General features: G+C 44.4%; 1 long non-coding RNA gene across 1 annotated transcript in view; it reads left to right on the forward strand.

The window, feature by feature from the left end:
- Positions 1-24,849, forward strand: part of LOC149868845 (uncharacterized) — a 79,928-nt gene that overhangs the window by 36,689 nt on the left and 18,390 nt on the right. The window contains exons 6-7 of the long non-coding RNA XR_016441039.1: positions 22,195-22,251; positions 22,544-22,647. This is a non-coding gene — a long non-coding RNA (uncharacterized LOC149868845). The remainder of the gene's footprint in view (positions 1-22,194; positions 22,252-22,543; positions 22,648-24,849) is intronic.

Raw genomic sequence — 24,849 nt, forward strand, 5'->3', positions numbered from 1 at the left:
AGTGTTGCCATTATCAATTTGTTACAGTAAATTACTTTTTCCACTCTCATTGAAAGTTAAAAATTAAACCCGTTTGTTCTGTCAATCCAGTTTTTAGGCAACACGGTGTAGCCAGGTGTGCATTGCCCTCTCATTTTTCCAAGGTTCGAAAAGTGCAGCCCAAGACAATCATGGTGCAATCCAAACAAGATGAGTAGAAAAATAAGCTGCTCCAGGGACATCTGTTACATACACTGCGTGGCCACAAATCTAAACATGCAAATTGCAACACAGGATTTCTGTCCAGCTCTCCTTACCCTGGGACAATCTAATTCTATTCTTATTACAAGAAGAATTAACTTACAAACCATATGTACATTGACGACATTTAAATCAGCAGCCAATGCAACAAAACCATGAACAAAAGGAAGTTTACACTGAAAATTGGAAAAAATGTTTTGCCTTAACTGTTAAAACTGGTATTGCTACATTCTATTTTTGTCTTAATGATTTTCTGATCAAATCTATTTAGATAACAAATAAAGGGGAACAATGGTTTTTATTTGACTGTCACATCTTCTAACTCTGGAATCTTGAATTGAGCCTGGGTTCCTCCTCGTTCACATGTCATCAGCAATAAGGATCCTACAGTCATAATTTATGTAGTAATTCTGTGTATAGTGTGCAACGTCTCTCATAGCTGCATGAAGTGCAGAGGTAGTAGTTAGTTGTGTTAATCTGAAGTCATGCGGAAGTTAGGGCAGGGTGGCACCCTAGAGATCAGGTGCTTCAGAGAGGCGTAGTCCATTCATAGTTTCTGATGTAGTAGGCTGTTGTGTATGAAAGCTCATGTCTCTCTGAGCCAGTTGCTGTCTGAGATGCCACCCTGCCCTGCCTTCTGCAAAGCTGTATTGGCTTTGCAGTGGTTATAGAAGTCAACTGTCCTGTTGGTAAAATAAGTAGATATGATCCTGGAGAGAGAACGTGCTGTTTTATGCAGTCGTTCTCTCATGGAGAGGAGCTCTGAAGAATTAGTAGATAAACAGTTAAGGGATGTTTTTACTGAACTACCTAAATACCTGATGTAGAGCAGCACTGAACTGATCTCGGTGCTCAGTGGCAAAGCTAGCGTGGGGCAAACAGGCAACTGCTCTCAGTGCAGCTGGGGAGGGCATGAAAAAATGTCATGGAATTGGAACTGGAAGTCACCACTGACCCTTTGCCCCAGGTGCGCAGCTATGTCTTTATACTACTGTGGATGCCAAGTTACTCTGAAGCTCATTGGTGTTTTCATAGTGGAGACCTCAGTCCAACTTTAGATTTGGGTCATAATGGAAAAAAAGTTTGTCTCCTCTTAACGGTTCCTAATTTGTAAGCAAATTATTGTACCATTTGGTATAAGCAACTACCTATCCCCCAGAGAGCCTCTAAATGACCGCCCTTTTACTCGGGGTATTAGCTTAGTCAAAACTTATCCCTGAAGTAGTAGAGACTGACTAGCTTCATCTGAAGAGCTCATTGGCATGACTGAGGAAAATATTTACACTGCACTGGAACAACTTTAAGGAAAAGTATAGCCATTTAGAAATTTCATAATATAAGAATCCATGATGAGTTCCCTCCATTCCAAATGGGGAAAAAAGCCCCTTGTCTTGCATTTGAGTACAAGGCAGGGAGCAAGTGACTACTGCAGTGGCTGCAGCATTGGCTCCAGCGCTGGCCTCGACCCCAACTTGGGCATCGTGGTCAGAGTGGAAGCTGCAGCCGCTGCCCTGCCCCCTGCCACCTCTGACCCTGATTCCCATGCTACTGTCACTTTTTACCCTCAGTCACAGCTCCAGCTCTGGCCCCAGCTCCACGACAGCCCATGGCACAGAGCACTGAGCCCATGGTAGGGAACAGGCATCAGGAGGCAAGGGGCAGGGGCAGGCTACTTAACTGCCCCCCCAACCTACTCCCCTGCTGCAGCCTTCCCCACTACAGCAGTGGTGGAGGGGGGGCAAATTTAAGATGCCCCCCAATAATTAGATTCTGTAGATGGAAAATTATGGCAAATTTATCTGTTTTCCATGTATAGAATCTAATTATTAGTTGGGGGGGGGGTTGTCTTAAATTCAAAGTCGTCTTGGATTTGGCTAAATAAAGTAAATAAATTTTAAATATTTCAAAAATATATAATCCACCAGTGCCAACTGCTAGTCTGACAGCCTTTTTTATGAAGAGACTGCTCCTAAATAGAGACAGTTTGGAACATATCGGAATTGGGATGATAATTCTCCATGCTTCTTTATACCTAATCAGAAGATCTCAGTGCATTTGCTCGAACATAAAAAATATGGCTGCAACCTTGTAACACTCATTTTTAGAGATGAGGGAAACAAAAGTGCAAAGAGAAAGTGGCTTGTCTGACTTTACAAAGCAAATGTATGGAACAACTGAGACTAGAGACTAGCAACCAAACCCAGTTTGTTTTAAGCATAAGCTCCCAGTCTTCAAATGGTTTTAGGCACCTGACTTTCATGAGAGATAAAGGGGGTTAAGTAGGAGTTAGGCACCTACATTCCTTTGAATATCAGATCTTAGACTGGTAATATTTTGTTTCTACTTTACCATGATCCATACAAAACTCTAGATTGCAGACACAGGACAGAGTAAAAGGAGCAGAATGACAGGAGGCAAGCCGTGAGAAACTTGCTGTTGGCACATGTTAAGAAAGTTCTGTGTTAGCCGTATTGTGGAATGTGGCTGCTTAAAATTATGCACTTAAATCCATAACAGTCCCCTAACAAAAGGAGCCTAATTTTCGCAGAAGCCAGGAACCTATCACTACCCCCAAGTCAGCTGGACTTGTGGATGTTCAAGCAACCATGGAAACTGGGCTGCTACTGCTTACAGGTATACAAGCTCCCCGTAAGCACTCAGGTTTAAAAATGTTGGTAGAATCTTTTAAACCTACTCTTTAGCTGGATGCTTTTTCCGGTGAGGTATATTTGTTTGGGATTCAGGACTTCTGTAAATTACTCAATAGACTAAATAGGCCTTTTAGTTTTAAAGATGAGTATTGAAAACATTATGGCAGCTTCTGGTTGGAACATAACAAGTGAAATATGTTTGGAAGCATTAGTCAAGTCCCTTATGACCTTTAGCTCATATAATAAAGCTGCCATTCAAAGATCTGTACTTACGAGAACCCAACATTTAAATACTTGTTTTAAAATTGATTTTGTTGAATGGTATCATTCATGTACAAGTTTGATAGTGTCCTGAAGGAAAGCACAGGCAATGTTTCTCTTTTAAATGTTGTCAAACTGGAAAGAGTGATTGTTCCCAAGTTTTGCATATGTCAGCATAGTAGAAGCTTAGTCATGCAAATTCCTATTACTTAGCAGTTCTGCAGAAGAGAGAGACAGTGTTACCATATTTTGTCTGTGTTTGTAGTGAAAAGCATGCCTTTCATTGTACTTTTAAAGAGCAGATGTCAGGGTAATGTGAAAAACAAATGAGTAGTGAAAAATATTTTTCTAATTTAGAAAGCGGGGTGGGGGAAACCCTAACAAGTGCAGCGTTTGGGTTTTCAGTTTTGCCTGGTGCAGTTTATATATTTTTCAAGCATCTTAACATTTCTTAGAACTTACCTCAATGTATTACTTTCTAACTTTTTTTGAGCAAATATACCAGGGAGGAATAGTGTTTAACATGTTTAATCAGAAGATGTATAGAAGGCTGCATTGGAGGGAAATCAGCCATCAGAAGTGTCAACAGAAGAGGAGGATGGACAGGGTTTGGGATAAGACAGAAGAAAATACAGATGGCAGTCATGCTGTTTAAGGTGTCATTCTGCCAAGCAACACTGATAACTTAATTCTCTGTCCTCTTGTCTCTCATAGATTGTCTGGTGATCACCAAGACAGCTAATGATACCCACTGAAAGAAGTATACAGAGGTTATTGTTGGTCATGATAAAGGGGCAAATATGGCACCCACTATCTAAAGCAAAAATGGCTGGGTCAGGATCAAATGATTGAATTGGCCGAACAACCCAGGGATTCATTTCAGTTGCGATTCCCACTTCTGGCATCCCTACATCCTGAATTACTTTTTCTGCTTGTCCACACAAAGAATTGTAGAGAAGGAGATTTAATTGTCCTGTTTTGTTTGCTGTTGCTGTTATTTTGTTTCTCTGCTGCACTAAGTGCACCACTTTACTTTTGAGTACTGATTAGGTGGTATAAATCATTTGATGCCTATTAGTTTTATATCATCAATAGCTTGAATGGGCCCTCAAAGTACAGACTGGCTACTTTGTGTGAGTACACCCAGAATTGTTGCACAGCCTGCCTACTTCCTGTGTAACAAACCATCTTCTCAAAGGAGGTATTAATTATAGTGGAGATGGAAGTGCTTCCTATAGTTAAGTTTGCCCAACATTTCTCATTATAAGACTTGGTTTTCAGTTGCTTATAAATTTGCTAAGTGTATATAATTTGAAGTGAAAGTTTGCATGCCTCAGACCTCTTTTTTTTTGGTTTGTTAAGTTGCAGCAGAAATAGTTTAGTCATTTCTAGACAAAATTAGAGAGAAATGCCTTGTTTTGCCTGAATCCAAGAGAATGTTTTACAGACGTTTTGTTAAGGAGTGCTAATGCCTGTGTCCTGTGGAGAAAGGACTTGAAATTTGGAGGAGTGAGGGGTACCCTCCTGTTGTAGGGGATGTATTTATTGCCATTCTTGTGAGATACCACCCACTTTGGCCAATTTCTGAGCCTTTGAAAAATCTCAGTGGACCCACTCAATAGATACTTTTTAGAATCCAGCAATTGAGTTTCCAAAAATTCTGTGTCTGGGCATGTTGTACCCCAGAAAGTCAGGCTTGAACAGGATTGTCCTTGCAACTGCTCTTTCTGGATGCTGCATACCACTGCAGCCCTAGGCACAGAAATAGAAAGCAGGGAGTTGGATTAGATATTTCCCAAGATCCCTTCCAGGCCTATTTCTCTATGATTCTGTGGCTGATTCAGGATGATTGTAGGGAGGGAAAGGGTGTTCTTATGGCTAAGCTGAATGTTTCCTTGAAGTTTGGATACTCTTCCTGCCTCTGCCAAAAAGTTCCTGTGTTGGGCAACTCACTTAAACTGTGCTGTCGTATGTGTTGGCTGGTTCCATATAGTCCTGCATATCTGATTTGCGACCCTGTGGGTTGATGTGTAGGAGTGCTAAGCACTCGTACCTGCATCTGAAACCAATGGGAACTGTGCTTTGAACATATAAAGTGCCATCTGCTGCCTAAAGCAACACTAAAAAACTAGGTCTTAGGTGTCTTAAGTTGAACATGCAAAATGGGTGAATGAATCTGTGCCTCCCATTCTCCATCTGTAAAATGGGGATAATATTGCTTCTTCACCTGATGGGGGTTGAGTCAAGATACATTAATTAATGCTTGTGTAGCACTTAGATAATATAGTGATGGTGCATTAGCAAAGCCAATAAGGACATGAATAATTCTATCTTCAGAGCAGGGTTTGAAAAGTCTCTTAAATATATAGGGCCTGGGGCTGCAAAGTGAACAATGAGAATAAAACAAAACATTGAATAACTACGTATCCAATGAGCAACACTCAGCCTGTCATCTGAATGAGACGTGGTCCTGTGGAGAAAAGTAGTATGTGATCATGTAATTAAAGTCTGCATAATACATATGCACGAAGGAGATTGAATTAAGGTTGCATAGGCAACCTTAGGCAGTTGTAACTTCTGAGTGCTTGACTTTGCAATCCTCATGTTCTTTTAATGTAGTGTTTTGCATGTAATATACATATCAATGTATTCTCTTGCAATAGTGACAAAATCAAATGCTTAAAAAATGTAATAATTTTATACTGAATGAAGAAAGGGAGTAAATCCTTTCCTTTAAATTCTTGGACAACTTCATGTTTTGTATACAAAATAATTTTTATTCTTGGAGAGGAGAAAAAGGTGTTAGACATAGCAATTCCACTATGATAGAAACGTCATCACATAAATAGCCTGCTGTGAGTGACATTTTAGGCAGCTCAATCAGTATCCTGCCTACCTAGAAAGACAGTAATAAATTCAATGCATTGCTTAATGGGGGACTTGTGTAGTTAATTTTTTTAATATATGTGTTATTTTAGAAAGGATAAGAAATATGCCTTCCATCACTCTAAAATAAACACCATTCACATTATTATTATTATTAGTTGATGAAAATGTTTGTCTAATAGATTTTCCTCATCTTTTTATGACTTGCCAAAGAATGGTGGATTTACATCATATAGTTTGTAAATTTTTTAGCACTTTTCATCCATGCCTCTCCAAGAAGATTTACAAATACTTATTGCTGCCATTGTGACTGGGAAATGGAAGCACAAAGAGACTAAGGCGTCATAGCACGTCATTGTCAAAGGTGGGGTTAAAGTGAAGGTCTCCAGTTTCTTAGTCTGCTGCCATATCCTGTCACTGGTTTTAAGTTACAAATATTTACAAACTGTATTAAATATGTGTATCAAACAAGGTATGGCAGATTGGCCTGCTAAATTACAGCAACTGCCACCTTTGGTTTGATTTTTTTCTTTTTATGATGAAGTGGTATGTGGAAAGTAGTTTAAAAACAAACCAAGCTAGAAGTTAGAATTTAAGTATGGCTTACTTCGGGGTCTGGCTCCAGCAAGAGATGCACAGGCAGAAGCCTGTCGCGCCCTCGTGAGCCCAGGACCCCCAGCAGACATGTGATGGACACCTCCTGGCTGCGCTGGGGGTCAAGGTCAGGGACGTAGGGCCTGCAGTGAGTGGGAATTAGACAGCTGTGGAAGGCAGCTGAGAGGAGCTGAGGAGGGTCATACCCCACCCTGGCTCCTACTTGGCCCAGCCCCCAGGGAGCCATGTGACCGGTGCTGCCTGGTACATGAGTTAGGGGAAGGAGGGGCACTTACCTGCTCCCTTCTCCAGTGGGTCAGGGATCCCCCAGACCCCCTAGACCTCTGGGCCCACTGCAGTGCTGGCAGTGGGCCCACTGCACATGCACAGGATTTAAAAGGGCCTGCCAATGGCAGAAGCTGCCAGTGAAAGACTCATGGGCCTGTTGTGCCCCCGTAAGCCCAGGACCCCCAGAGACCCCCAGCAGACAAGTGGCGGACCCCCGACCTTGACCCCCAGCGCAGCTGGGTGTAAGTGGGCCCACAGTGGGTGGGAATTAGACAGCTGCGGAAGGCAGCTGAGAGGAGCTGAGGAGGGTCACCCCCCCCCACCCCCGGCTCCTGCTTGGCTCAGCCCTCCAGGGAGCCTCGTGACCAGAGCTTCATGAACAGAGCGCTCAAACAGGTGTGCTCTGGACCTGGCACAGGAGTTAGTGCGGGTGAGTGAGCAGGAGGGACACAAGGCTCTAGATGGTAAGCCTGAAGAGAAGGGTTGGCACAGCAGTCACCTGGACTACTACCTGTACCATGGTGGGGACACCCCAAAGATCCCCTCTGTGACTAGACCTCCCCCTGGTACCTCCGAGGCTTCCACCCAGATGGAACCCGTGATTCCAGCCTCCACTCAGATGGGACCCCTGGCTCTTGGCTGTGGGGGCTGCCTGGCCCGACTGCAGGCACGTGGGATCAGGAGCAATGACACCTCCCCTTGTGAGGTTTGCTCTGTATTGGAGTCTTTGGAGTGCCACATAAGGGAGCTTCAGACTGATGCAGAGGCTGCATGCCATCAGGGGTGGTGAAGAGGAGATTGACTCCTACTGCCAGGCTCTTCACCTGAAGAAAGAAGAGGAAAGAGCTAGGTTGACTGCCAGAGCTAGAGGAGCTCCCATATTGTCCAACCAGGGGTCCCTTGGACAAAGGTTGTCTCCAGGCCCAAGGGTAGCTGCATTAGGGTCACCTCCCCCCTGGATCTCTGCAACAAGTATGAACCCCTCACAGCACCAGTTCAGCCAGCAGAGCTGCCAGCTCCTGCACATCAGGAAGAAATGCGACCAGTTACCATCCCTAAGAAGAAATGCAGAGTGGTTGTCATAGGACACTCCTTGATGGGGCAGAGAGGGTGCTCTGCCACCCTGACCCTTTAGCCCATGAAGTCTGCTGCCTCCCAGGGGTCCATATCTGGGATGTAGCTGAGAGGATCCCAAAACTTTTCTGGTCCTCTGACCACTACCCCATGCTCCTTATCTATGTGGGCATGAATGTCATGGCTTGGAGCAATTCCAGTCAGGTTATGAATGACTACAGGGCTCTGGGAGTGGGGCTCAAAGGGTTGGGGGCGCAGGTGGTTTTCTCTTCCATCTTTCTGGTTACGGGTCACAGGCTAAGGAGGGAGAGACATCTTGAAGTGGTGAGCAGAAGACTGTGGTACTGGTGCCATTGTGAAGGCTTCAGTTTTTACGACCAGAGTCCATGCTTTGGAGAGAGATGCAACAGTTTGTTGAGAAGGGACAATTTCCACTTCACTCCATTGGGGAAGAAGCTCTTCTCAGCCAGAATAGCTGACCTGCTTGACCGGCCTTTAAACTAAGTTTGCTGGGAGATGGGTGGATAACCACCTGTGCAAGCCCACCAAGTGTCAACCATAAAGTCAGCAGGTCAGGCTGCTCAGAGGAATGAACTCCTACCCCAGCCCAGGGATGTGGGTTTTGTAGGAGTGCAGGGAAGCCTAGGGCCTCCAGTGACAGACTCACTTACCTGTACACAAATGCCAGGAGCCTGGGGAACAAACAGGTGGAACTGGCCCTTCTGCTAAACAGAAATGACTATGATCTCATTGGGATAACCAAGACCTGGTGGGATTCCACCTATGACTGGACCACAGGTATGGATGGCTATACCTTGTACAGGAGAGAACATGTTGAAAGAAAGGGCGGGGGTATAGTGCACTATGGTACCATCCTTAAGTGTGCTGTGCTGCTCCAGGCAGGTCACCTCCTAAACTGCAAGCCTTTACACAGTATCTGGGACCTGCTCATTAGTGTGGCTCAGCAACGAGGCTAATTAGACTATCCAAAACAACTGCTGCACCTGAAGCTGAACTCTGTTTAGAGGCGACTGGTGCCTCCTGAGTCAGGAAGGGCACTTGTCCCCCACAGCAGCCAGTGAGCGACCAGGGGTGGGGACTTTCCCTCCATAGCCAATCACACTGATTGGGGTGAGGGGGGTGGGGGGTGGAATCTGATTGCGCTGACCTGGAAGTGTTGCGCTACGGGGAAACGTTCCCTCCGGGTCAGCGCAATCAGCCACAGGGGGACTGTGGGGATCGCTTCTCCTGGTGCTCCCACTCCCCGACTGGTGCTGCCGGGGTGGGGCACCAGCTCCCTCACCTGCCACCCCTGCCCATCACCTAAGCAGGGAATGCTGGCTGTCAGGGAGTGCACCCCCTACGCATCGCCACTGAGTTCAGGTTTACAAGGATTAAAAAGCAGCCCACCCGGAGCACTGCCAGTGGCACCACCACTGGGGTAGGTATATCAGTCCTCCAGACTATAAGGGATTGACTTACAAGAGCAGGGTCATGGTTTGTTTACTGAAACTGTTTGAGCTAAATAATTAATGGAGCGTGCCTTGAGTGCAATGGTGGGAGAACCTATGTGACTTGTATTTTCCTTACTCTCTGAAGTGGGAATAACTGCGTGAGAAAGAGCAAATTGTTTTGAAGTAGAAATGGAAATAGATGTAAGGCTCATGGAATTCAGTGCTGCTGAACCCTGCTCTTTGAACTTATGAAAAATAAACTGCTTGCTACGTAGAAACAGATTTGTGTTACTCTGCATGAGGGACAAGATGATGCATGCCAAGTATTTGGCGATATGTTTCTTGAAATGCATGTTGAGATTTATTCAGTGCTACTCAGATAGGCCCAGTGGGCTGGTGTGAACATCGACTCACAGTTAGTGACTGAGGTAAAAATTCTTGCAAACAATCACAGTGGGAAAAGGATTCTACTGGGTACATTGTGTGAACAGTTATTTCACTAGTGGTTGCTAGTGGTGTTGTGCTGCTTTACTCCTAAAACAGCATCACAATATCTGGTTTGTTGTAATACAACACTGATCAAATTGCTAAATTAGCTATAGAAGCTTCATGTGTTGTGGGCTACTGAGCCAATACCCTGAGTTTAGTAGCTGTCTTGTTTATACATCCACAATTGCATGGGAACCAAGTTTGAAACCAGCGTTGTAAAATTATTTAAATAAAAAACAGTTCCACAACAACTGTTTCCCCTCCACCACACACACATACACATTGTTGAGCCAGGAAGTGTGGACATGTTTCAGTTCTGGGAGAAATCTTGACTGTAGAGAAGTGGAAGACAAACAGGATCGGGTGAAGTTCTGCTTCTCTTGTCTGTTTCTTTTTTAATATTATAAAGTTCACTCATACACTGTTTGATAATCCAGCAAAGTCAGTAGTAAGCAGTCCTTGAAATTCTTCAAATATTGAGAACATTTTGTAATACCAGAAAGAAACAGAGAGGAGCTTTGTAAATATGGTATATTACCAAGCATGTAGCACAAATGTGTAATTTTATAGTAAGTTTTTTTGTAGACATAAAGGAGGAGAGTTATTTTAATAGTCTTTCTCTTCCCTCCCACTCTTGAGGTTATAGCTATAATACAAGACCCTGAATACCATCTATTTCTTTTTTGCATTTCTTTGAATAAGAGATTATACAGCAAGATGACTATTTCTTTTGCAAAAAACAAATACCAGAAAAAGGCACCAAAAACAGGGGAGATGAAATAAAAACAAATGTAAAAGAGACCTGGAAAAGAGAGTTTTACTGGAAAGCTTAAGTGTGTAAAACTACTTGATAAAGATCACTGGCTTTTAGGTTCCAGCAGTTATGGAAGTTAATGGACATGGACTGGAGTCTCTCTCACACTGAGGACATCTATACACATGCCCCAGGGTGGAGGGGGATGCTTTAATTAAAGTGCCCACAGAGTTTTAGTTAAAGTCCCCCCACTGCCATTTTGAAACACAGGGATGCTGAATACACATGACACGGAGGCTGCTGGAGTGTGCTGATTAGCACGCTCCAGGAGACTAGCAGCAGACTCAATTGCTGACATACGCTACTTAGCACATGTCAGAGAAGAGGTCCATCATGTGTATAGGTTGCCCTGAGTTCCCCAGCTTGGAGACAGGAACCCCCATTAGCTAGAGGAAGTCTAATCTAGTAGCTATATCTTGTAAAAGTAGGTTTTCCTGAGTGCGCCACTTAGTTGTGCTACATGTGTAAGATTCTTCAGCTGTAGTAGTGATATGGTACTGATAATGTGGAAAGTCTTTTTTGCCATTGTGAACTGCCCAGTTCTAAGCTATATTCAACCTAATTGTAAAGGAAAAGAACAGAAGACGTTTTTATATTGTATGGGGGAGTAATATAGATCCAGTACTTAAGATTGCAGAATGATTTCTATTATAATCCCCTACTTCTAGTTTTCTAGAGATACTTTAATTAAGGTTTCAGTCTAATTCTTCCCCATTCTGCATATACATTACCATAGTCTTGAATTATAAACACCCACAATATTTATAATTAAACCCACAAGAACAAATACTTTCCACTTGGGTGTCTGATGTTATTTCATGGAAAAGTGCTCTTTTTTGAGTTAAGTCAGCAGCAGTTTTGCATCTGCAAGCCAGATGAATCCAGATACTGCCAGGATCAAGCCTCAGGGTCTCACACCTCCTTTGTCTAGCCAGGCTCCAGGGACCCCACACTGCCCCCACCTGGCTGGGATCTGCCTCTGGGGACTCCCTGCCACCCTCAACAAGGTCCTGTGTGCTCGGATTTGCATTTTGTGCTGCCATATGCACCTGATCTAGGACAGAGGGCCACAACGCATGGAGCTCCGCAGGTCTGATGACACAACACCAGGGGCCAGATCTGTTTAGCACCCTTGTTCTAAGTTGTCTAGTTAGAAATAAATTGTAGTGCCAGGTGGTGTTAATGGCTGGCACAAATGGGTCTTTGATCTGTAAACGGTCACAGGTCAGGTTGAAAACTGGATGTTCTAAACACATTTTTTTAGGCAAAATGGAAGAAACTATTAATTGTTCCCTTTTGTAATGATGGCTTGGAATAACAGGACATTAATGCCTGAAGCACGCCAAAGACTGAGCAGAATTTAAACTTGTGGACTGAGAAGCTTTCCTGGGACTAGTTGCATGTGCAAGGGGGTAAAGGACTTTGATAAGTTTTGTGTGTGTCTGTGGGTTTGAGGCCTAGGTATGATCTTGACAGGAACAGGGACAGAGTTCCTTGAGGAAGAAGACTCATTGGACAGGCAAGTTGAAAAGCTGTGAATGAGGAAACTGACTGCTGTTTGGCTCTTACTGGGTGCATCTACATGTGTCCCTATGACGCATTTGTTACTGTGCCATCATTTAATACTTCCTTTTGAAAGTATTTGAAAGCCTGTATTGCACCATATAAACCACACGTGGTTATTTTTAGCTGCTACGTTGCCATAGCAGTGCACTATAACAAGGGAGCACGTTGCTACAGTGACATAGCTGTGGCGTCACGGTTTGTGACTGCAAATGCTATGTAACTCTAGCACATTGCTACGGCGATGGAGTGTCACTTGTAGATGTGCCTACTGTGTTCAGAGGAGCATTATTTTGTGTAGATTATTTGAAAATAAGCAGGATTGCAAAGAAATCTCTGAATCTCATAATCCATTTCTGTTTCTCAGGATAACAACCTAGTAATTGACTAAGGCTAGGGACAGACATTACACATAAATTGGTTTAAGTGATTAGAGACTGGTTTAAACCTATAACAGAACGGATGTTCAGTGCACATAAATCTGTTTGAAAATGGCTTTAACTGTTTTGAGATAAACCTGATTGAATGCAGTATCAAACTTAACTGATTTGGGTCAAACCAGTTTTTGTAATGGCTGTCCCAGATCCCTTTCTGGTTTAAATTAAATCAGAGTCCCCCTGCATGCTCTCTGGACTGGGCAGGAATCTCTGCTCCGGAGAGCTGGGCTGGCCCTTCCCCTCTGCTCCCTGGCTGCAGCTCCAGCAGAGACTGCATGTACAGGGCATCTGCCTAGCTTCCTCCTGAGTGATAGCATATGGGGGACCCATAGCAACCCATAAGCTTGGACCTATAATAAATTGTTATTAAATAAATAGAGGGTCGGGGAAAGGGAATCTTCTTTAATGCATAATACATAAACGCTAAGAAAATTCTTAAAATACAGACCCAAGGAAAAAAGAGAATTTAGGTTTTTTTAATATCAGGACCAAATCTGATTGTTAATAAGTGCCTTCAGTTCCTAGTGATGTCAATGCAAGTAGTGTAGGCTTGTGGGCTCTTATAGTGTCATCCTAAATCAAAGATACTTTACAGTAATGAAATCAGGGAAAAGATACTGTAACAAAAAAGTATTATAAGATGTACATAACCAAGCCGGCAGGAGAAATGCAGGGTATTGCACTGTATTATTTGCAAAGCAGTATGTGATCATCATGGAATAAAATACTGCATCATGCATACCTATATGGGAAACTTTGCAATGAACATTCTTCTCTTTATTTTTATATAATCTGGACCATATTAAGGGCTATATTCTGCACATATAGATAGCATAATTGAAATCTTGGAGCATAGTGCTAGTCAATAGGATAAGAGTGATATAATCTGGTTGTCAGTATTTGCAAAGTTCTTTGGAATTCTCAGATGAAATGTGTTCAGGAAATGTGAAATATTTATTGTTAGAGGAATGGAAGTCAAGAAAATAATATCCTACTTCTCGGTTCAGAAAAGCACTTGTTTAAATCTGTCACAGTTGAGTTAAATGCTTTAACAAGTTAAGCCTTGTTGATTAAGTTAAGCAAGGGCTTAAGTGTTTTGCTGAATCATGGAAATGAGAATAGTCACACATGATATGCTTTTTAAGAAGCCTCCAATTTCTATTTCTATTAGATAGATGTAACTGAGAATGCAGGAAACTTGGCAATGGATCTGGTTTCCTATCCTGATAAGTTACTGTGGACTCATCTGTGGTGGTGTCTGTTAATTTAGAAGATAGTTAACACTTAATCATGCTTGTCTAGTACAAACCAATGAGGACATTGCTTTCTACAACATCTAATTGGGTGCCATCAGTAATGCAGCCCCAAGATCCTCTAATCAGCAACTGTGTTGCATAATAAGCTCCAGTGGATGCCCATTTGGGATTGGATTTAGATGAGAGAGAGTTGAATGTATCTGTGAGAAGAGCTGTGTGTCAGTTGTATAGGAGACACCCAGATTTATGTACTTTTTGGCAGTGCTAGTGAACTATTAATCATTTCTTATGAATAGTACCCTTGTAAATCAGTGGTAGGAGACGCATTTCATGGATAATCCTGGTGAAAATATCAGCTTTCCTATCTTGTCACATGCTGATAGAATATTTAGAATGAGAAGGGATGCAATTATACACAAAAAAAGAAAATAGAAAATTCCTTTCAATGATCAATGGGAGGTATAGGACACATATCCAAAAACATGAATTTTACCTCCATATTTTGAAAGCAGGAAATCAGTGTGTAATAGTAGAACTTCAGGACCTACTCTTTATTTCTTTTATTTTTTTTTTTTTAAAGATCTTTTCACATTGGGGAACCAGTAGTATGTAACACGGTTCACATAAAAATGCATCAGTTGCAACCCTTTTATGGCAGTCTGATAAATTCATGGTTTTCCTTTACTTGTATTGTATTGTCATTTTCAGTATATAACCCTTATGTGCAAATATCTTATACTCACTGGGTTACATATGGTAAAGTATACTGTATCTACTGTCATAATTAAATGTCATCAGGATAATGCATGAGTGTTTTGAGCTTTATTGCTAATTGCTGTGGTTAGGACGAATTATGCAGAAAAGTAATTAGAAAGCAAAAAGCAGATGTGTCTTCTGTGGCCCCTTTCAAATTGCAGAGGGGTGCTAGCTATTTTCTCAGGCCTCCATGGCTTCAGGGCTGATGGTAAACCAATATGTGGAAGGTAGTACCCATAACAGTATCATGGATGAGGGAGAGAGCCCCACTCATTTTTCTTTTAAATAAGCTCTTTTCTATTACCAGTTGGTAGGACTGACTTCATTGGCTAGACCAGAATTAATATAGGAGAGGTTCAAGGGAGTTTTTTAGAGAGAAGTATATCCTCCAAGACATCTGGTTTTAACTTAAAACCTTTTTAAAAACCCCCTCTCCCTTATGGGAACTCCTTCTGTATTCCATTTTCTTCTTCTCCTGTGTGTAGTTTCCTTATTTCCAATAACCACAGAGTTAGCAGCATGTGTACAATTAAGTTAGATGTAATTGTTTTTCAAGGTAGCATTGGCTATATTTGCACTAGAGGCTGAAAAATTGGTAATTGGACCGTTCTGATCACACCACTTAGGTATCACAGCATGTCCATACTAGCCATGCTGTTTTGGAGACAGTTTTGATCTGCATCCACACTTGCCATGTGTTTCAATGCTACAATAGCATTGTCTTCTGAGTAGTTATCTCGCAGCACACTGAAGCAATGGCTTGTGGGAAATATCCTACAGCAAGTTCTGTGGAATTAGGAAAGAATTAAAACTCATATAAATTCCCAAAAGTTAGAACCACTTTCAAGTCCTCTTTTCAAAATAGGGGCCAAGGGTCTTCCTTCATAAAAAGGTGCTTTTGAATAATATTTGTGTGTGAGGCAACAAAAGGTGTTCTGCTTACTGAAAGCCAGTGACTAGGCCCAGTATCTCCCAGTGTTACTGCTGCCATAGTCATATTCTTCACCTGCAGGGCAGAGTCAAATCAAACAGACTTGAGACATAGTGGGGATTACAGAAATGTTGTGGGACACAACGCATGATTGGGCGGTGAATGTCAAGGGCTATAGGCTGTACAGGAGGGACAGGATAGGAAAGAGAGTTGGGGGTGTGGCACTCTATATAAAGGAGGAATACATATCCCCGTCAATTAGCAAGGAGTCAGGGGAGGGGCACTCTGAAGTGCTTTGGGTTAGAGTACAAGGCAGTCGAGGGGAAAGAGACTTAATGGTGGGAGTCTACTACAGACCTCCCAACCAGGGAGAAGAGCTTGACCGGGAATTCTTGGATCAGCTCACAGAGGTAGTGAAGGCTAAGGGTGTGGTAGTCATGGGGGACCTGAACTTCCCGGACATCTGCTGGGAAGAACAGTCAGCCGGGTCTGAACGCTCATGTAGGTTCTTGGCCAGAGTGCAGGACCTCCATCTAACCCAGGAGGTACACAGCCCCACCAGGGGGGACGCCTTGTTGGACTTAGGGCTGGCCACGGGTGATGACCTGGTGAGGGGGCTGCGGGTGCTCAACCACCTGGGCGACAGCGATCATCGCCTGCTGGAATTCACCATCCAGCGCAAGGTGGCAAAGGCCTGCAGTAAGGCAGCAGCCCTAGATTTCAGGAGGGCAAACTTCAACGAGCTAAGGAGGATAGTTGGTGAAGCACTGAGGTCCCGGAGGGGAGCCAGGTGTCCAAGGAGAGTAGTCGCTCCTTAAGGAGACAATCCTCCATGCCCAAAGGAAGGTAATCCCAACGAGGATCAAAGGGAGCAGGAGAGCACACAAGCCTCCGTGGCTCACCAAAAGCATCTGGGAATGTCTCCTTGCTAAAAAGGAGGCTTACACCCATTGGAAAGAAGGGGTCATCACCAGGGAGGACTATTCTGTAGTTGCTCGGGGATGTAGGGGGGTAGTTAGGAAGGCCAAGGCAGAGATGGAACTGGGACTAGCTTCCCAGATTAAGGACAATAAGAAGTCCTTTTTTAAATACATAGGGGGTAAAAAGAAGGTCCCGGGTAATGTGGGGCCCTTGCAGGACGCGTCGGGAAACTTGGTCGTCACACCAGACAGCAAAGCTAACATGTTTAACGATTTCTTTGCCTCTGTCTTCCTAAGTAGGGACCAGAACAGCCACCTCCCTGCTGGGCTCCCATCGGGCCCCGGGGGAGGCACACCTGGGCCACAGGCTAGCGAGGATTTAGTTAGGGAGCTTCTGGAGGGGTTGGACATATTCAAGTCAGCCGGTCCGGATGATTTCCACCCTAGAGTTCTAAAGGAACTGGCCGAGGTCATTGCAAGTCCCCTAGCATGGTTTTACAAGCACTCGTGGTGCTCTGGTGAGGTACCGGAGGACTGGAAGAGGGCCAACGTGGTCCTCATCTTCAAAAAAGGCAGGAAGCAGGACCCAGGAAACTATAGGCTGGTTAGTCTTACCTCAATCCTAGGCAAGCTGTTCGAGAAAATTATGCTGGCACACATCCAGGAGGTGCCAGCAGCGGACTGCATGCTTGGGGCAACAAACGTGGGTTCATCAGTGGCAGGTCCTGTCAGACCAACCTGGTGGCCTTTTACGATCAGATCACCAGCTCATTAGATGCAAGGGTAGCAGTGGATATAGTCTTCCTGGACTTCCAGAAGGCCTTTGACACTGTCTCTCACCCTGTTCTCATTAAGAAATTGGGGGGCTGTGGTGTAGACACCCACACAGTCAAATGGGTTGCCAACTGGCTGGAGGACCGCACCCAGAGGGTGGTAGTGGATGGGTCCTTCTCAACCTTGGAGGACGTGGGCAGTGGGGTTCTGCAGGGCTCGGTCCTCGGGCCTGCACTGTTCAACATCTTCATCAGTGATTTTGATGACGGGGTAAAAAGCACCCTGTTCAAATTTGCTGATGATGCTAAGATGTGGGGGGACGTGGGCACACTGGAAGGATGCAACAGGCTACAATCAGACCTAGACATACAACAGTGGGCGGACAAGAACAGGATGGGATTCAACACAGACAAGTGCAAGGTGATGCACCTTGGGAGGAACAACCGACACCATACCTACAGGTTAGGGAACTCCCCTCTTGTCAGCACGGAGGCGGAAAAGGATCTTGGGGTCATCATTGACTCCAAGATGAACATGGGCCGGCAGTGTGGGGAGGCAGTCAGGAAGGCCAACCGTACCTTGTCATGCATCCACAGATGCATCTCGAGCAGGTCCAAAGAGGTGATCCTCCCCCTCTATGCGGCACTGGTCAGGCCACAGTTGGAGTACTGCGTCCAGTTCTGGGCAGCACACTTCAAGAGGGATGTGGACAGCATGGAGAGGGTCCAGAGGAGGGCCACTCGTAAGATCAGGGGACAACAGGGCAGGCCCTATGAGGAGAGGGTACGGGACCTGAACCTGTTCAGCCTCCACAAGAGAAGGCTGAGGGGGGATCTTGTGGCCTGTTATAAACTAGTCGGGGGGGATCAGCAGGCACTGGGGGAGTCACTGTTCCCCCGAGCATTGCCAGGAGTGACCAGGAATAACGATCACAAGCTGGCAGAGGGCAGGCTTAGGTTAGATATCAGAAGGCGCTACTTCATAGTCAGGGTGGCTAGGGTCTGGAACCAGCTTCCAAGAGAAGTGGTGCAGGCTCCTACCCTGGGGGTGTTTAAGAGGAGGTTAGATGAACATCTTGCTGGGGTCATTTGACCCCAGTACTCTTTCCTGCCATGGCAGGGGGTTGGACTAGATGATCTGCTCAGGTCCCTTCCGACCCTAGAAACTATGAAACTATGAGATGGATATTTGCTGACCCCATACACCAGTGTTTCTCAATCAGCATATTGCACTGTGCCAACATGTTTCACAAGATAAAGCCAGAGATTTCAAATAGGAATCAGTAGTTAAGCACATTGTGATCTGTTGTGATCTGAATTCTTTGCAACAGAAAAATTGCTCTCTTACTTTTCCTGTCAAAAATGAGTGAAAACCAAAACCTGTTTTTTGTAGGGGTGCCTTTGAGGAGTGCCTTGGGTCTAAGAAGGTTGAGGAGCAGTGCCATAGTAGCTTTACCTTGCAGCTTTAGTATCTTGCACTGAAGACTGGATCTGAGTTACCTAATCTTTCCTTTTAAATGGTGTTGATTAAATTATGCTGAGGCATTTTCTCACATAGAGCAAGAATACAGCCTGCTGTTGTTTTTTATTTTAATCCTTGCCATTTTCACTGCTGTGAAGCTTAGGGAGACAGTGTAAGAGCTGCAGGGATGAATCTGTCCACAGATAACTTTTATCTACCAGAAAGGGTGATTACAGCAAGCTTCATTTCTCAATTTTAATTCAATGCTGCCTTGTACTGGGGAATCAGAGTAGAGACAGTAATTTTTCCCCCTTTCATTTGAATTTCACTGTTTCCTGAATATGTAGGCCTACTATATTTTAATGTGGGTTTTAATTCAAGACAGATTTTTTTATAGAGGGAGAGATGCATGCTTCTGCTAGATAAATGTTTCAGCATCTTCCTTCTTCAGTTTTAGTTCTTACCCTACAATGACTAAAATACCTAGCTATTTCTCGCTTTTGTATTAGAAACAGGCAAATAAAGGAGACTTTGCTTGACAGTTTTAACAAGTGTTGCCAAAACATCCTGGATGATCAATCACATTGTCCTTTTACAGTCTCCAGATTGGTAGCACAGCCTTAAGGATTTAGAAACCTCTGTTACTGCCTTCTCAGCAGCAAGGCCTTAGGAGTTCATGGGTTTGTCTAGTTATGGAGAAGTGATCAAGTGTGTTAGCCTGGATGCAGAGTAACACTTTCTGCTTTAATTTCAACTACTTTTTCTACTCAAGAGAACCTAAGTAGAGGAGGGCTCTCTCTCTCTTGTTCAGAGAAGTGGGGGGAAAATGGGACCATGAGAAAATGATGATTATCTAGAAAAATGGCTCTTTGTTACTTTTTCTTTGTACATACACAGCCTGCCTTATAAATGTCTTACCTTTAGGAAGTCTTGTTGGTCCAGTATATCTTTCATAGATGGGCAGAATCAGTATTACTCATCTACTGGACTCTGTCAACTAAAGGAAAAGATACACCTCCCTCCACACATTACTCTTCAGATCTAGGATTACCACATGTCTGGGTTTTCCTAGACATGTCCTCTTTTTAGATCCTCCAATCTTGGTCTGTGCAATTTCTTTAAAAAGTACGATCAAATGTCCAGGATTTTGCTCTGCTCCAGGCTTGCCCCAGCAACGAGCTGTTCGGGGCTGGGGCAGGGTGATTGGAGGTAGGGCATACACACGTGAGTGGTATGTAGCTAAGCAGGGGGTGGGAGCAGCCCAACAGCTGGATGCAGGTAAGTCTGGGGAGTGGGTGGAGGGTGGGGGTTGTGTGTATGAGGTAGGGACAGTGGGTCCAGGGTTGCAGCAGAGCAGAGGAGGCACACGCCTTGGATGCATGGTTCCCCATCGGGGGATGGAAGAGTCGGAAGGGCACTAGAAGGGAGCAGCAGTGAGCTGCGTGGCTGGCCCAGTGGCACTGGGGTCAGTGTCTGTGCTTGCAGGGGCAGGGCTGGGGGAATAGGGAGCTGTGGGTCAGGAATGAGGGGCATTGGCAGGGCTGGGGGAACTGTGGCTTGGGAGTGAGGTGCAACAGAATGAGCAGGGGCAGAGTACTGCCATATCACTCCCTCCCAGAGTTATATATCTCCCCTCCCCCTGCATGACAGTTGTCTTTTTTTTTGGAACTGGAAATATGGTAACTCTAGATTAACTTCGTAATCACGCCTTAAGTTGTGACCCAGCTGCAAGTTCAACCAATTAATGGCATGATAAAACAAGCGAAATGTGTAATAACTTTGTAGCTTCTTCTTATTGCGCCATTAATTGAAGTGTGGTTTAGTGCTCCCCTGGGTCTGGGAGCCCCATCAACTGAGCAGCTCCCAGCCACAGGGATGTACCACCTACTGCCAGCCCCGCAGCTGACAGGACTTGCAGTGGTGGTGTCAGTTGTGGGGCTTTCAGCAAGGAGAAAACTGCCCCGCTATGAGCCTCGTCAGCTGTGGAGCCTGCAGCTGGGGCAGCAGGGAGAATGCTACCACCTGCGAGCCTCATGAGGTACACAGTTCACTAAGCTGGCAGCATTTTCCCTCCTGGTTTGAGATAAACCTGGTTGAATATAGTATCAGACTTGAATGATTTGGCTCAAACTGGTTTATGCAATGTCTGTCCCAGACCCGTTGCTGGTTTAAGATAAACCAGATCCCCTCAGCATCCTAGTATGCTCGCTGGGCTGGGTGGGTCTCTCTGCTCCACAGTAGAGCTGGCTCCTCCCCTCTGTTCTCTAGCTGGAGCAGGGACTGGCACGGCCCCGTTAAGGTAGTCAGCAGGGAGGGAGTTAATTCTTCCCTTCTTCCCCCTTCTTCCACCACAGCCAGGTCAGCCTGTCTGCCAGGGAGCAGAGGGGAGGGGACTACAGTGGTGGCTCCTGGAGCTGGCAGATCCCAGCTGTAGGGAAGGGACAGAGGGAGCAATTAACCCTTCTCCCTGCCCCCTTCACTTTAAGGGACTATGCTGGGTTGGTTGTCCTGCAGGATGGGGGGGGGGCTCTGTTCCATGTTGGGGGGGACTCTTCCTCATCTTCCTCCTCCCAGGATCAGGAGGGGGACTCTGTTTGGTGCTAGATGGGTAGTCTTCCTCCTCCTCCCCTTCCCTCTCTGTCACCTCGGGGCTGGGGGGTTGGGCTCCATGCGATACTGCCTGGCCCCAGAGTGGGGGCAAGGGGAGGCTCTGTTCCATGCTGGGGGGAACTCTAAACTAACCTGAAAAGTTTGAATCAATTCAGGCTTAGGCTTATTGAATGTCTGTCCCTAGCCTTAGGGAAAAATATTTAACCTGTAAATTACAAATATATGTGTAACCTCCCATGACGTTCATTAGCACGCTTTGCCCTTTCTTGCGATTCAGGCACAGCCATCTCCTTTTGAGTTGACAGTTTGTCTTCCAGTCAGATACCTTGAAGGGTTCCCAGGGATTCTCTCCTGACACATCTTGTTGTTACCAGTTCTTGTTGGGAGGATGTTTTTAAATCCTGCCTCCTGGTTCCCTCCTTTGACACTCTTGCCTGGACTCTCATTTTGGGGCTCTGCCTCCCCTACACCCCACCATGTGCCAACCAGAAATGTTGCTCCTTGTCTGTGGCTGAGACAAAGTTTGCTCGCCATGGTAAGGCGATTTGGAACCCTCATTAGGTTCAAGTGTTTATATGGTCACAGTCCAGTTCAGATGGTGTACTGTCCTGGTTTGAGCCTCACGTCTACCTAGTTTGGCTTCCTAGTTGCCTCTGGGTGCCTTACGCTCAGGCACTCTCCCTTTTCTACCAATATCTAATCACAGCATTCTGTTGTTTTTTACTCTCTCCCCAGGCTCATTGCTGTCCTAGTCTACACTGGCTGCATCTGGGATCCACTGTCTCATCCCAGGTAAGGGTTCAGGCTCCGTTGAGCCAGCTTTGTCAGGGCATTCCACCTCCTGGGGTTGCCACCACTCGCCCCTGTCAGGGCAGTCATATGCGTCTGACCGCTCTGGGCCTTCTGGAGGGCTCACTCATGGTCCTCCTTGAATGCTGGCCAGTGGGTATTTTATTTCCCCCTCCGAGGGCCAGCTAGAGAACCAGCATCAGCATGCAGCCATAAAGTGTGCCCACGCTGGTGTGGCTGAAAGTGCTGGCTCTCTTGCGGTCCTCTGTGGCCACTTTGGCTTTTCTCCCTCCAGTCTCAGTGAAGCCTGTGCTCCTGCGGTGGCCTCTCTCCCGCCCCACCTTTGATCCTTGGCAATGTCCTGCCTGCTCCGCATCTCTCTCCGCTTCTGGCCACAACGTGAGTCCTAGTTTGCAGTGGCATCCCTGCCACAATGTGAAATGAAAGTTGTTAAATTTGGAACCCTCATTAGGTTCAAGGACGCTCATTTTTATAGCATCACTTTTCAGAGTAGAACCACAGGATGTATAATTTCCCTTAATAGTACTTTTTAAAATGTAGTCCATATTTAATTTTGAAATTAGTTTCTTTGTGGCTCATGTATACAGTTACTGACTGCAGATAGTTATTCCACAGCTAATTATTGAACCAGAATGAGTTGATAATCTACACAATATGTTTTCAAACAAGATTCAGATAGTTCTTATGAGTTAATATTTGGACTGTGCATTTGCATCAAAGTTCTTTCTTTCTTTTTTTAAAACCCTTTTAAAGTTTTAATTTTTATAAAATTGTAAAGTCATGGAAATGAGCTTTTAGCTGAAAGGTCTGGGCTTCCAGTTATTCTTAAAGCCTCCAGGATTAAATCAGCTCCTAAACAGAAACTCAGAATAAGGTCCCTACAGCAGATAAGGCTCATTTAAAACTGAAAATAAGGAATGAATGCCACGAGTGGTGTACTGCCCGTATCCTAACGCTCTGCTCAGGGGTGAATTTCATCACTAAATATGTAATAAATATATTATGGGACAGTTTAATTTAAAAACCTTTTTCATTTGAATCCCGTATTTTTTCAGTTGTTGTGATTTTATGATCTTACAGTGAATAGGTAGATTCCCAAAGTAGAACAAATTTAAAGTTGCAACATGAAAATTAAACTAAAAAATCTCAGCTGGAGGGGGGGGATTAAATGAACAGGAAAGCAATACCTGTGAGCGTTTTCTCTCTTCAGATCCACAGATTTATTAAAAAAGCACGAATTAAATCTAAATTTGCTGATGGGCTTGTTAGCAACTGTGCTTCCTTGTAACACTGAATAAGGAAAATGATGAGTATATTTCTAATGTTTTAATTGCTCATTTATATAGTTCAGATTATGTTCTTCACAACATGACTGAATCTTCCATAATGCTCCATGTGATGTGCAGCTTCCTCCCATACCACACATTTTCTTTAATTTTAATATTACTTATATGAAAATTAAACAGATTGAGTTTGTTTGGAATCTGGATCTTAAAGGAAGGCTCTTGACTTACAAAATTAAAAAAAAAATGGTCTCAGGACAAATCAGTTCTAAATTCTAACAACTGAGCAGAGCTCAAGCGTTCAAGTCTGTGTGGCACTACCACCAGCAAGTATCCTACATCCCAGACTCTTCAGCCTGTGGTTTCAGGTACTCCCAGATCCATGGCTGGTATCCTACAGGCAAGCCCCAAGCCTGGAGGCCTTGAAGTTCAGATGCCCCGTCATCTTGCTGGCTCCCCTATCCAAAAGGTGGAAGGAGCAAGCTAGAGGGAAAGCCTGAGAGCAATCCCCCTGACTTAGATGCCCAGAGGGAAAGAAGTTTCCATATGACTTATGGGCCATTTGGGCTCAATTGAATTTAATGGGTTTCAGCTGCACTTTCACAATGGCTTTGAACAAGGAAGTAAGGGGGAGGTCTTAATTACACGAGTCCAGCTTGCTTCTATTTTCTCTTGCAGGAAAGAGGGGCAGGTCATTAAAATGCATCTTTTTGACTACCTGAAAAGGGTAGGGGGACTGATCTGATGAGGAACAGAATTAAATGGCTTGAGGTCATGATTTAACAGCTAAACCAGTTAATCTAAACTTACCTATGCAGAAAGAGTAGGGTGTGGGGTTTGGTTTGTCTGTCTGTCTGTCTTTCTTTCCACAGTTATAACTATGAAATTTTCTTATCAGTTCTCTTGGGAAAGGAATTGAGATCTCAACTTAAGGCAATAAATTAGACTGAAATTAAAAAAAATACAAATGGATACTTCCATGGTGTTTCTCATACTGACTGACAAACTTTATTAGCTTTTGAATTCTAACAATGGTGGTTAGTTTGTTCTATCTTCACGGAAAACCTTGCAATGGAAATGTATGCATTCTAGTAAGTAGTTTTTAACACTGCATTTTCATTCCTATTCCATGTATCCTTTTAACCTCATTCACTGCTTTCCTTGCAGATAGTTGTTACTAAGTTCTCTAACACTATTTCTGACTGCGCATTTAGGAGATCTCCTTGGAGGTCTGTTGCCCAAAAGAGAACCAAGAGTTGTTCTGACTGGTTAGCTGGGTGGAGGAACATTTAAAGGA

The sequence above is a fragment of the Crocodylus siamensis genome, chromosome 3 (genome assembly GCF_052110815.1).
Source record: "Crocodylus siamensis isolate JL-2025a chromosome 3, ASM5211081v1, whole genome shotgun sequence".
Classification (NCBI taxonomy): domain Eukaryota; kingdom Metazoa; phylum Chordata; order Crocodylia; family Crocodylidae; genus Crocodylus; species Crocodylus siamensis.